This window comes from Rissa tridactyla, chromosome Z (genome assembly GCF_028500815.1).
Source record: "Rissa tridactyla isolate bRisTri1 chromosome Z, bRisTri1.patW.cur.20221130, whole genome shotgun sequence".
Lineage (NCBI taxonomy): Eukaryota > Metazoa > Chordata > Aves > Charadriiformes > Laridae > Rissa > Rissa tridactyla.
The window spans coordinates 69,067,080-69,081,988 of NC_071497.1; positions in this window are offsets into that span (position 1 = coordinate 69,067,080).

The window sequence follows — 14,909 nt, forward strand, 5'->3', positions numbered from 1 at the left end:
CTTGTTGAGGGTGCACTCTATCCCCTCATCCAGGTCACTGATGAATATATTGAAGACGACTGGACCCAGTACTGACCCCTGGGGAACACCACTCGTCACCAACCTCCAACTAGACTCTGTGCCCCTAATCATGACCCTCGAAGCTCTGTCTTTCAACCAGTTATCTATCCACCTTACTGTCCATTCATCTAACCCACACTTCTTAAGCTTCCCTATGAGGATGTTGTGGGAGACCGTACGGAACGCCCTGCTGAAGTCAATACTCTGTTTTAACTTTGTATAATAGCGGGTATGATGGTTGTTTTCCAGTTACACTTTTTAAAGGCAAGGAAGGAAGGAGTGAATGGAAATCACTTCCATTTTCTGACCTTCCACACACATGCTTATGAAGATATTTTAGGCAAAGTAAAAACCTTTACTTTCCATTCATAAATCTCTGTTGCAATTAATGCCTGGTAAAGATAATGATAAAAATCACTAAGAATTTGATCCAGATAGTCAGAATGTGAATAACCCTATGTAAGAAAAAGAAGGGAGAGAACATAAATTAAGTTAATTTGTGCAATTTCAATTAATTATTCTAGGCTTGCTAAGTAGGATTTTTAAAGGGGTCTTACGTAGAGTGTAGATAAATATAGTGATTAAGGCTGGGAACAGTTTTTCAGTCTTTAATCTTATGCAACAACTATTAAAATAAGTCTTACCCTCTTCCCACTGAAATCTCTAGAAAGATTGTCATTGATTCAGTGATATCAAGCTTGCAACCTTCATCTGCCACTAACAATTGATTTCTGTAAGATCCTAATGCTGAAAATCTTCGGTTTTCCTCAACCCCTCATTATTTCTATGTAGTAATGGTAAAAAAGACTAAATCTTACTCTGCTCTAGGTATAAAACTGTTTTTCCTTAGGGCCAGATACTGAAATGTGTGTAGGAAGTCCAAATACCACATTTAATAACAATGTTTATGTTTTTAGTTGGATCTATTGTCAAGCGAAGAGCCCTATAAACTATGCTGTCACAGGAGGAAAATTTGGATGATCTCTGCTGCTTGTTTTGCAGAGGCTGTAATGCAGCATTTGCCTCTTAGGATTTGGTCTACGGAAAGATGGAACTGAAGAGTTGCTCCGCCTAAACTGAGTACTCAAAATACTCTGTTGCTCCTCTTGATAAAGCCTGTGGATATCTAATTTCACTAGTTACTTCTGTTTTTTAATTTTAAAGTTTTCCAGGTACTCTGGAGTTTTTCTGAGTCTTCCCACAACTGCTCTCATCCAAGCAGTTTGACACATGAGCCCATGTGGTTTTACAGACCTAGATGTTTCTCCAGATGTTTTTGTTCTCAAGGTGCCTAAAGAAGAAAGGTGATGGCTCAGTGCCTGCAGTGATACAGAAGACAGAGACCCTTCACCCTGGTTTTCAGAAGCAAGCTCCAAGCCTGCAGCTCCTCTTCAGGGGCACAGCTTTGCTCTGACTCTGTGATCACAGTCGCCCTGCAAGGACCCATGTCAGAGCTGGAGGCCTGTACCTGCACTGCCTTCAGTTTTTCCTAGGAAGAACTAAGCAACTTCCATCTCAGTTCATACAGTTCAGCTAGCACATACTGAGAGTACTGAACTCTTCCCATATCCTCTACAGAGAGTCCTCCAAAGCATACTTTGAATTTAGAGAAAAATAAACATTACCTTTTCCAGTGCTGTGATAGTGATTTTCATTTATATACAACAGCAACAGATAGAGTTAGATTTTGAGTGTTCATTTATTGCTATTCCTAGTTATTGTACATAATAACGTAGTAGCATATGTGCAGGAATACAAATGGTTTGTCCCAAGCACAGTATTTTGCAGGAAAATAAATGTTTCTTTATGAAGGGCCAGGATCAGCCTCTTGGAGAAAATCAGACCAATATGCAAAATTTAATCTCCTCTGTCAGAAAACATAGACTTTCCATCCAACTTCAGCACTCAAAATGTTGACTATTGAATGCTATCAGCAAAGTGATACAACAAATTGGTGCATTTAGTTCTGTGAGAGGTTTCAGGTAGGTAGATTATATTTCTACAGTAGTGAAACTTGTCATAGCCTTCATCTGTACACCGCTGCAAAGTTTATATAAACATTTCTGCACAGAATTATTCATCCCATTCTCCTTTCTCTGGGGTTGGCCAGGACATTGTGTAAGTTGAGAAGTGTTTAATAACGTTTGAAAAGGGCTGTTTCTTTTGAAGAAGACATTCACTTTTATTAGCTACATGAAGAGCCTTTTGAACTAGACATCTACTTCACACTTGGCATGAACTCAAGCTTAGTATAAACACCCATACAGCCACTCTTCTATATTAACCTGTTTGTTTATCCTCGCAAGTTTTATAACTTGTATGTTTGAACAACTTTTAAGTACTCAAGGTCCAAACTGGAGGTCACCTGGGACAGAATAAATTGTACCTAAATCTATTCAGTAATAAGAGGGAAAACGTGCAAAAACACATAGTTGTAAACAGCCATACTTTTCAGCAATTTGTCATGTGCTTAAATAGATAACTGAAAAAATACATTGTGTGCAAGAGTTCTTTTTTCTTTTTTTTTTTTTTCCCCAAGACTGGAGTACATGAAATGCCTGATGTACTGGGGAGTGATTTTGAAGTGGAGGACCTAGTGCTGTGCCACTGCTTGCACTTGGAGACCAGCTGTGCCAGTTGCTGTATTGGAAGAAATGCCTGCTGTGAATCTAGTCTGCATGTGTTACTTAATTTCCTGAATTATCATATTCTCCTAATCAGCTTCTGAGTTAAGGACCAAAATTGAGGATCCAGGTGAGCAGCAAGGATTTAATGTCTAGAACAAGATAGTCTATTTTGTCATTTTATTGTTGTGCAATCTACTGGTACATTTATTCTATGTCTCCTGTCTTAGCCACTGAACACTTCTTTTGATTCCACTTCATCTAATTGATCTAAATGATATTTCACAAGCTCAAGAGACTTAAGCAGTTTTATAAGAATCAGATGAGGGCACATCTACCAGGGATCTGCAAAATAAATAAATTTGTCAGACCCAGTGAGTGGAGACAGTTGAATTGTTCAATATGAACAACACATGTACTGTTTTTGTCAGTATATGTACTGCCCTTGAATTAGCTACAGCTGTGATGAATTTCTACATATATGTAACTGCTTGGATACAGATGCTTTGAAAATTAGAGCTTGATTTGGCACTACTAAATAATGGTCGTGGATTTCTTGATAGGATCAAGGCCCAATTAAGCCTGTAGGACTTCACTTGTTGTTTTATATACACCACAAAATGTGCAAAGAGATTTAAGATTCATGTTGTAAGATTGTTTTTAAACTCACACAACTCTTTCCTTGTCTATTTAGCTCAGTTTATGGAAAAAACTGCAGGATGAAAAATTGCAGAACCAGAATCAGACTTTTCCTGCGCTTGAGGAAGGACAATATTTTTGTGGAAGAACTATAATATTACCTAATGGCTGTGAATGAAATTCTTCTTTATTGCCTATGAACATCTCATACAACATAGTGTAAATCCACACATCCAAGAAGGAATGTCCATTAAATGACTTTTGGATCATTTTATCTTTTTAATGATGAATGAATCATAAGATTGGATGGGCATGGATGCTTGACTATTTAATTACTCCGGGTTGGATAGTAGCACATGATAAACTGATACTACTTCTTCCCGGCTGTACAAATGTTTCAAAGTACCTCTGCTAATATGCTGTAGTAGCATACCGAAAATAATTTGAATGGTCCGTGATGTTATCTCAGATCTTTTCTTAGAGGAACTCCCACTGTTAAAAGAATGTTCCTATTTAAAGTATGACATCCATTGACTGTCAGCACTAACTGCCCAATCAAATGCTTATTTTTGGTTGCTGGAGTTTTTATGTACAACATGTATGCAGTCAGTCTACATCACATTTACTCCAAGTCCTGACTTCGATGTTAAATTGCTTCATGTATCTGGTTTAACCAGCCAGTGCGTGTGTACAGTACTTAGGTCTGCAAAGTCTTGTGCTACTGCAGTTTTCCCTGTGCAGGAAAATTTGGATGAAGGGGGTGGAGCACCTTACAAAACAAAGCCCTTACATGAGTGCTGAAGGAGACAAATCATCAGCAGCTTAGTTTGCACTTGGGTTTATTCTCTGCTTTTAGTGTTATGTGAATGAGAAGGACAGTGCTGAGGTAGTAACACTTTTACAGGCTCTTTAGTGGAGAGGTAAACTTTACCAGGAGAGGGGCAGATAGGCCATCTCAGTTCTCACTGATAAATTTGTTTCTGCCGCAGTGCCAGTGATGCCTTTCTCTCTTTCATTTTCAAATGGGATCAGAAACTCTAAGCTTCTAAAAACTGGAAATGATGCCTTGAAAGACTCAGGTTCGTACTGGGTTTTTTTGAGATATTTTCAGATATTGTTTGAGGTTGTTTTGATTCATATCTCTGTAGACGAAAATAAAACCACTGCTCCATGATTGCAGGGTTATAAACCAAGTTGTTAAAAAGGAAAACAAAACACAGCAATGTTTCCAGGAGCCAGTTGTTTTCCATGAAAAATTATTTTCAAGATATATTTGAAAATTGACCATTCTGAATCTTTTATTTCCATGTTATAAAATGATAATTTGGGCCTTGACACTTGGAAACTTCATTTTCTATGTACTAACATAGAATTTCTTTGGCTATGTTTTACTCTCTTCAGTTAGATTGGAGGAGCAAGCAATCAAGTTCCCAAGCAAAATGGCACACTGGCTGTATTGGCAAGGACATAGTGAGCGAGTTGAGAGATGGGGTTCTTCACCTCTACTTGGTACTTATGAGACCACATAAGTCTGTCCAGATTTGGGTTTCCCCCACAAGGACACTGACAGAGTGGAGTGAGTCCAGTGGAGGACCACCAGGATATTTGAAGAGATGGAGTACGTGACATATGAGGAGAGGCTGAGTGATATGGGTTTCACAGAATCACAGAATGGTTGAGGTTGGAAGGGACCTCTGGAGGCCACCTTGTCCAACACTCCTGCACAAGCAGGGTCACCTAAAGACAGGTGTCCAGGACCATGTCCAGATGGCTTTTGAGTATGTCCAAGGATGGAGACTCCACAGCCTCTCTGGGCAACCTGTTCCAGTGCTCAGTTACCCTCACAGTAAAAAAGTGCTTCCTGATGTTCAGAGGAAACCTCCTGTGTTTCATTTTATGCCCACTGCCTCTTGTCCTGGGCACCACTGAAAAGAGCCCAGCGAGTATTTATGTACATTAACAAGATTCCCATAACAAGATTATGTACATAACGAGATTATGTACATCAACAAGATAGAAAAACTTTCTCTTTTCCAGGCTGAACAGTCCCAGCTCTCTCAGCCTTTCCTCCTATAGGAGAGATGCTCCAGTTCTTTAATCATCTTTGTGGCCCTTTGTTGCACTCTCTCCAGTGTGTTCATGTCTCTAGGGTACTGAGGAGCCCAGAACTGGGCACAGTACTCTAGGTGTGCCTCACCAGAACTGGGAAGAGGGGAAGGATCATCTCCCTCAACCTGCTGGCAATACTTAGCCTCACATAGCCCAGGATACCACTAGCCTTCTTCACAGCAAGGGCACATTGCTGGCTTATGTTTAACTTGCTGTCCACCAGGATACCCAGGACCCTTTCCGCCAAGCTGCTTTCCAGCTGGGTGGCCCCCAGCATATATTGGTGCTTGAGGTTGCTCCTCCCTAGGTGCAGGACTTTGCACTTCTCCTTGTTGAACTGCTCGAGATTCCTGGCAGCCTACTTCTCCATGCTGCCAAGGCCTGCTGGTTGGCAACACAAACTTCTGGAATATCAGCCACTCCTCCCAGTTTTGTGTCATCTGCAACCTTCCTGAGGATACGCTTTGCCCCCTCATCCGGATCATTAATGAAGATGTTAGTTAAACAGGACTGAACCCAGTATTGACCCCTGGGCTACATGGCTCGTTACTGACCTCCAACTAGACTTGATGATGATCAGAGCAACTGATCATCATCCCCTGGGCCTAGCCATTCATCCAGTTTTCAGTCCACCTCACTGTTTGCTTAACCAGCCCATACATCAACAGCTTGTCAATGGGGATCTTACAGGGGAGAGTGTCAAAAGCCTTACTGAAGGCCAGGTACACACCGGACTTTAGTAAATTCACTGCTCTCCCCTCATCTACTAGGCCAGTCGTTCACTGTAGAAGTTTATCAAGTTGGTCAAGCATGACTTTCCCTTGGTAAAGCCGTGTTGACTACTCCTGATGATTTTCTTGTCCTTAAGGTGTCTGGAAATGGTTTCCAGGATTTTAGAGGAACTTCTGCTTTCAGGATTTGTTCAAAGACGACTAGGTTAAGAAATTAATCTATTCCTGTATCTAATTGCTTATTATTATTCCTATTGGACTGGGTGACCTCCACAGGTCACTTCTAATCTAAATTACTCTATTTCCCTATGTGGTGGCTAGTTGTTTTCCTATGTGGTCGCTAATGGCTGGTGGTGGCTGGCAGGGGCAAACTAGTTGTGATGCCATGCACATTCATTCAGGGACCTTGCATAACCGTAACATCAGTGGATCTGTGTATGTCAGATTATAAATTCAGAGCACACACTTCCTGTTTGTAACGTTGTTGGAGGGGAGTGGACCTGTACTCTCTTTACTCTTTTCGACATAGTATAGACATCCACCAGATGAACAGCCCAGTTTACCCATTTCCCTGTGCAGTGGACAACTGGAAGCTGACCTCAGTGTTGGTGATGTCCTACTAATTTCTCTGATGCTGTGGCTTGTGTTTGCCTTTACATTTAGCAACAGTTTCTTACATTCTTCATTTTTTTCCACTTAATGAGATCAAAATAACTCCTACAGAGCTACTGCAGAATTACTTCAACATAACTGCAGCATCTTCTCTTTCCACACAGTAGAGTGAGCAATGCCACGTAGCTCAGCCTGACAGCCACTGTTTTCAAAATACCGGTCTGATACAGAAAGCTTGTGATATTCTGCTCCAGCATATATGCTGCCACTGATTCTTAAGTAACACAGCCCTCCTACTGTGCATACTGTGGCTCCCGAGGCAAAGTAAATTATTCACAGTAGAAGTACCGTATGTCATATATAAACCTCCTTGTATTTATTGTGCATTGCATTTTGACCACACGTGCCTAGCTTCCCTCCCTCCACTCCTTGTAATTGGCTTGGGTCAAAAACATAACACAAATTTCCTATTTTCAGTACTTTGGAAACTGAGGCAACTGCCAAGGAAAGTGGGACAGCACTACTGAAATACACAGCCAGTACAGAACATTTAGTTTAGCCCTATTGAAAAGAGTTATTGAGACAAACCTCAGTGGATTAACTCTCTGGGGTCCACTCAATGTCCATTTTGCTCAATCACCCATAGTATAGAAGACCTTGGATAGCATTAGAGATTAAACCTGATGAAATTATCCACTCCCTGGAATTTTAGTAGCCTGCTTATAGTCACTGTCATTTGAACTCTGCTAGTGGCACACATGCATTTTGCTTTTTAAAAAGAATTTTCTATCTTCATCAGCCAACATCTATTTTAAATGAAGGAATAACAGAGATTACATGGCAACTGTTTACATATTTGCTAATTTAAGCAACTGATGATGATTTTGAACATAATTATTTTTTATTCTGTTTCAGTATCAAGCAGAACAGCAGATCAATCTGATAATCAATATTATTTATTTATTTCAGCAGAATACAACCTCAAATTGCAAATTTGTGATTTGTTTAGTTTTCTAATACTCATGAGTAAACACACACTCTGCAAAATAAATGCAGTGTTTGAGTGTTAATAGTGAGTTGGGCTAAAACTAGCCTGAGTATTATTCCATTGAAAGATGGATTTAACCTACTTTGGTAACTGTTCAATGGCCTGTCAATATGATAAAATACCATTAGGTAATATTATCAAGATTTTAATCAGAAAAAAAAGGGGGCAGTGGTGCAATTTATAATAGTTTTAAGGGGCATAAAATATAAAGGGAAACTTGCTTAATGCTTTACATTTACATTTAAATCCACCTATCCTTTCCATGTTTTTCATGAATATCCTTGACATTTTGGTTTAATTATGAGTGATGTTTTTGTTTAAAATCATTGTGTTACCCTCTGAGCCCAACTTGTCCTATTCCGTCTTCTTCTCCTATATGATCCAGAAATGAAGTCAAAATGCCAAGGTGTAAGATCTCTACAATTTCCATGGCAACAGAGATATGATTTAGTGAATACAGGATTCTATTTTCTAGAGAAATCCAGGTAAATGAGAAAAAAAGTCTTCTTCATTCAAATATTGTTTCATTTTATTTCAAGGCATGGAGTTTGACGTGAGGCTCTAAGTTACATCATTGTGGTATGGGATCCTGTTGCACAAAGCAAAATAACAACTTGCTTGTTCAGCACCCATTCTCCTTGGAGAAACTAACACGCTCAAGAAAGGAGGGTCAGTGACTTAGCAGCTGATGTGTTTCTCTCTGAGTGCTTGCTGAATCCCTGCCTCTGCAAGAAGATAAGGATGTGGTAGAAGGTATGTTTTCCAGGGTGACATCGAAAAGCGTGGTTTAATGAATACAGGATCAATGTACTTTAAAAAGGAGCCTATCATGCCTGGTTTTTTGATAACTCTTACATAAGCTGTGCTGCAGTACCTCCTTCCTCTATGTCCAAAAGTCTAACTCTGCAAAAATGTAGTAACTCAAATGTAGAAAATAATTCACTGGAGTTTTCCCAATATCTTGCAGCTGGGGAAGACACATGGACCTTGCAGTTCAATAAACTGAGAGTATTATTGACCAAGAGGATGGGAAGTGAATTCCAAAGATGAGGCTATTTTAAGCTAATTAAAGGTCCCATGGTACTATATGCAAGCGTAGGAACATCTGCTACTGTGTCCTAGTCAAATTACAGGTTTGGTAATTACTTTCTGCCTAATTGAGCGCCTGATTAATTTTAGCTGAGTTTAAGTATTCATCGTGCCTTTCCGTATTTTGCTGCTGCTGTCAGTTCAGTGGAGTGAGCCACTGGTGAGAGAACAGCTCCTCTGCTTTGGCATGTGCTGTATGTGTAATATAGTTCAAGTGAACATGTGAGGATTATGAAAGTCAATTTGTGTTGGATTGTTGTAGGCAGTAGACAAAAGCACAGCCTTAAATATGTTACTTGACCGAGATCTGTGTGCTACAGAAGGACAACAACACTTCTTCTGGAGAAAAATGAGGACTTCACTGAATAAATCTCTTGTGGCCCACTGATCCCCCTCTCCCTCTCCACCGTTTAAAAAGGATCTATTTATATGAATTATTTTAACTTCTATGATGTACAGATACAACAGTTCTATTTGCTTTAAAAAGCATCATTAAAGTGTATTCCAGATGAATGCATACTGTTTCTTATAATGAATTTAAAATTTCATTTACAGTAGGAGTAATCCAAACCTTATATAATGTCTGATGGAAAAAATGATTGGGATATTTACTAGATTATCTGCCAAAACACAGAAATAATTTAAGAGCATATCAATATTTTCTTCTTTTCCAATCGTTTAGTATATTCCAGCTGTAGACCCATATTGACTTGTGAAAAGGTGGCTTGTGTGATGAATTTTATAATGTTAGATATAAGTTACCATATATATTTATACATAAATGTGAATATATTTTAGAAGGAAAAAAGTGAAACATCTATATGTTATGATAACCACATATGGGATTACGTGAGAAACGTGGCAGACTGACAGAATGCAAGTCAATTGGTGTGATCACTGTACTCTTGATAGTATCTTTAAGAGGACCTCTGTTGTGCTAAACTGAGTATCAGGTTTCACCAACTGTGCCTGGCAATAGATTGTGGCTAAATCTGACAAGGCCCCTGGGAAAGAGCACTGCCCTCTGTCACCATATGGCCTGGAAAGGGTTTCCTACCTGTTACAATATCCTGAGGAGGGGGATTCATTGCTAAATCTATGCAGGCTCATTCCTAATCCCATGAAGCTAATGATCTGTGAAGGCTATCTTAAAAATGCTTACTACGAATAAGCATATTATTCAGACTGTCAGATGTAGAGTTTTTTCCTTGTATTAGTTTTCATTATTCAATGATTACACTCCTCCACTGAGAATACATTATCAAAAAACATTGAACGAATTGCTTAATCTCTCTTGCAATTCATAAATACCAGTTGAATCTAAATTTGACAATTTTACCAGTATTTTAGAGTAAGTTACTTAATCACCCAATAGGTATGTTATTTCCTAAATTGAAAGTAATTCCCATGACAAAAAAAAAATATTTTTTCTGGTTTCTAACAAACACTTTCAAATTTGCACATAATGCAGAATAATGTTAAGCTCCATTTTTTTAACCAGAAATTTTCTCCTAATGGTATGTGTAATTTTGGCCTCTTGTCCACATAAACTGCTTAGCCCCCATATCATTGTAGAGTAACTTAATGTAGTTATCAGTTTTCAGGACATCTGCTCCCCTGTAACTTTAATATGGCTAAAGAAAATCGTTTACGATTCATTATTCTGCTTACTCGTCAGTAGAAACAACTCCCTTCTTATTTTTGCCGCTATATCTGGAATAATTTATGAACAGCTAAACCATTATTCAATAAAGGTTTAGATTAATACATATATTCAAACTCTGAGTTTATATGTAGATATCACCACAACTACACATATGAAAAAATGTGAATTTATGAGGAATCAAAGGGATGCTAAACTTCCTTCCCACACCCACTCGCACTGCCCCATGTAGTATGTCTATTCCTTCTCAGGGAACTTGTCCGTACGTCTACCCCACTGCTGTATTCCCCTTCCCAGTCCCCTACTTCATATAGGAAGTACCTGAAATATCTGAAAAGCTACTCCTAAAGATGAGCATTTGAATATAGAGATTTATGAACATGATGTATAGGTATGTATGCTTGAAACAAAGAAAACCTAGATTGTGATTTTGCAAGAAGGTGTAGTTACAGCTTGCCTTTTCTTTCTCTTTGCCAGATGGGCACATTTTAGTGTTAGATGTTTTTGTTATACAAAACTATTAATAGGAAAAACATTTCATACAGAGAAGCTGGAGTTAGGAGCAGCAAGATTTTATTAACTAGTTCTTAATTCTTGGTGTGGCTGCTTTTAATTCTCTGAAATCTGTGTTGGGACATTGTCCTTTACTGGGCAGGGAGGAAATGCTAATGTTAAATCATGGCAGCGGAGCTGGATGAAAGAACAATACTATATACTCATAGTACTTTGGAGGAAAAATGGTTGGAGAATAATATGGTTGTAATGCCCCTGACTAAAGAAATTGAACTTGTTTTTTAAAACTGTAAAAGTTAAAGCAGAGTTTCATAACTGCGTGAAGAGGGTACTTCTTGGGTAAAAAGGGTACCTTGGAGAAGTACTGATTACAGTGGTCACAGGCTGAGAAATATTTTGCTTAAAGTCTCTCCACTAGATGAAAGTAAAATCTAATTATTAGGTAAGTGCTTTTTTTGACACTTCTGTGGCAGAGATGTGCTCTGATATTCTTGTTATGGCACGTCAAGAACTGGAGCTCTCAGGGAACAGAGTAATTGAAGAACCTCAATTTAAGCGAATGAGAAAATGAAAATCCTCAAATCACCTTGCCCTTCAAACAATACTCCACCTGTGTGGCTCTTCCGCTCACTTTCCATTTGGATGTCTGGAAGTGGGTCAGAGGGAACAAAGAAAAGCCCAGTAATCTGTATGAAGAGCATCAGGTTAAAGAGGATGATATTTGATGAGAGATGAGGAGCCTTCCAGGAGCAGGTCTTTGCAGCAGTTCCTTCACGTATACATTTCTGACCCACCTAACTCACATTGCTTCCCATGGCTCACCAAGTTATCAGAGAATCATAGAATCACAGAATGGTTTGAGTTGGAAAGGACCTTAAAGATCGCCTAGTTCCAACACCCCTGCCATGGGCAGGGACACCTCCCACCAGACTATGTTGCTCAAAGACCCACAGATGCGTTGTTTCCCTCTCTAAATCATTGAAAGCAGGAAAAATTGTTGCAGATATAAAAGCTATTCTGACCTGATACGGAATAAGTATAGCACTCTGAAATTCTTGTTCAATAACAGATTAGCCAGGACAGGAGCACACCTTTCAGGAGTCTAATCTTTTTAATAATTATCTTCCAAAGTCATTGGTTCATATCAAAAGAAGCTGATGGTCACAATTCCAACATTAAACTGTTCACTCCCCTGTGTACATGTTGCTTCATCTCCCAGTCCTTGGATATGTCTGGCTAAATGGTACCTTTTTGAGAGAGCTGTAGATGCTGGCTCTTTGCTCACTCACCTATGCAGCAGCTGGAGCTCTGCTGCTCTCAAAAACCAGTTTGCCCAGTAACCTTTGCTGTGTGCAGCTGTGATACATAACGTGAGCCACTGCAGCAAAAGTCCTGCTGTGTTGTGAATCATGGTGCACTCAACCAGGATTTAGAAGGTTATGGGATGAAAAAGATAAAATATCTACAGATGACTTGTTCTTTAGTCCTATCCAGTTGGCAAAGTCAATGGGCAGTCAGCACCCTTGAATTCTTAAAAAGTAGCACAAAAGATGTCCCAGCCCTCTCCCTGCCATTCTTGTGCATACTGTACACTGACAAAAGCCTCAGACATAAATACTCTCCTCAAGTTACGCAGGGCTAAATCAATCACCTAACCAAGCAGACAAAAAAACAGAACCCAATACAATATGAGAAAAAGAATGTCGCTGATTAAACTTAGATATTTCTAATCTTGATTTGTACTTGCTTATACATTACATTACAGTTTGAAAGAAACAAGATTATGTTGACGTAGGTGTACCTACACCCAGACGGTGTTTCTAGAGGACAACAAAAATGCATTTATTACGATCCCTCACCCACATGTTTATAATGCCCCAGCTGTGACCGACTGACTTTGTGAGAAGCCTTACTCTGGTTTCAATGGGAAATGGCACAATTTGCTTAGGAACTTGCCTCTGAAAAGTTACACACCGGCCAAGAGCTGGGACGCAAAGAGAATCAAGAAAAGAACATGATGAATTCCAGAAGTAGTTTCCTTCTCTGGAATTTCAGAAGATTTAGGACAAATGTCTCAGTAGAAAGAATCAGGCCATAAAATAAACAATGAAAAAATTTATTTTCAGAATGCCAATGCAGTTTGTCTCTGACTGTGAGTACTGTGGTAGCATGGTACAACGAACAAAGGCACCAGTGCATCCAGGCAGGTACACAGTTCTCTGGAAGCCCAGGGCTGCTCTTGCAGTAGGGAATCAGAAGTGAGAGTTGGGCCTCAACGTTTTTCGCTCCTGATGTTTTCAATCTATATTTTCTACAAACAAACAGATTATGTTACAAGAAATTCTAGCATTGGACATAGGGATGTCTTTGACTTTCATTTCTATTTTCTGTTCATCTGCCTCCAATATTCACTCTTTTTTTTTTTAACATGCTGCTGGAATATTACACGTTTTAGTTCCTGCATCTCTTCTGTCTTCATCTTTCATTTCTTTCCCTTTTCTATTCTTCCGAGAAACTCAGCTCGACCAAATCCATCAGACATATCTTGTATTAACTTGTGCTTTACCCCACCCCAAAATAAACTTAGATATCACACTATAATGTACTTTTTACCTAGAGGTTTAATTTGGTGGACCAAAAGATTATTGCACCATAAGTTAAATGACAAAGTCTGCAATTTATTGTATTTACTTTTTTTTTCATCAGAGTCAATTGTAGATTTAATGTTATTTGTAAAAGATAAATTATATTATGGAAAATTGCTAGATGAAGGATATTTTCTCTGTTTTAAGAAGGATCACCATGGTAGTTGAAAGATAGCTAATAATGAAAAAATATAACTGCAGAATTAGTGAATTAGCACAAATACCGAACTCTGCTTCCCTTAAAAACCCATCTGCCCAAGGCATTCCTCCCTATATTGTAATACCCTAAACCACGCTGTGATATTCAGTAAGTAAATATCAATGCTGATGTGTGTTAAGATGGTTTTAAAATGAAAACATTTTTAGGTTATCAGTCACTATTGATAGAAGGAAGTTTGTGCTGCTGCCCTGCATGTGTAAGGAGGACCATCCCACATGTATGACAGCATGGGCGGGCAGATCCCTGTTGCTTCACAGTGCCAGGGGAAGCAAAAGAAGGACCTGAAAAAGTTGTGTGTGAGGGGTTTTTCTATTATTCATTGCCTCCCTTTTCTTTCTAAGTTTTTGAAGGATGCAAGAGGGAAGATAGGAAACCCACCAGAGGCCTCTGGAGGTTGCGGTGGTTTCAGTGTGAGTCATGACAGCAGTTGATTGTTGTATGGAAACCACAGTCTCAGTTGAGCCTGGTCATGAGAGCCTTCACCTTTGAAAGCAGGTATGAGATTAGTGTCTTCAACAAATCTCCTAAATCCCTTTCTTCTACTGTCTGCTCAGAACCAGCAAATTAAACTTTTGAACTTCCCCCTACCCCAAACTTGATAATTCTTTTTGGATTTACTTTCTGTAGAAACCTGAACATCTTGAGATTTCTGTGAGGTCTCTAAGGCATCCTTCCAGACCTTTAAATAGCTGTTGCACAGTCTGCATAACCTATATGCTGAACTGCTTTCATTCAATGAGGTTGCAAAGCGTAGATCCTTTCTAAATATAACAAGAAATATTATTAAAAGTATTTCACTTTTAAAGATCAATGGTAAGATCATCATTCTATATATCAACAATAGAAAGTTAAAAGTAATATTTTCGTATAAATTATGCATATTTATATGTCTGTGTGGATACATGTACATATGCAAAGATTACAAAAGTAACAGGCACTCACATATACATTCAAGA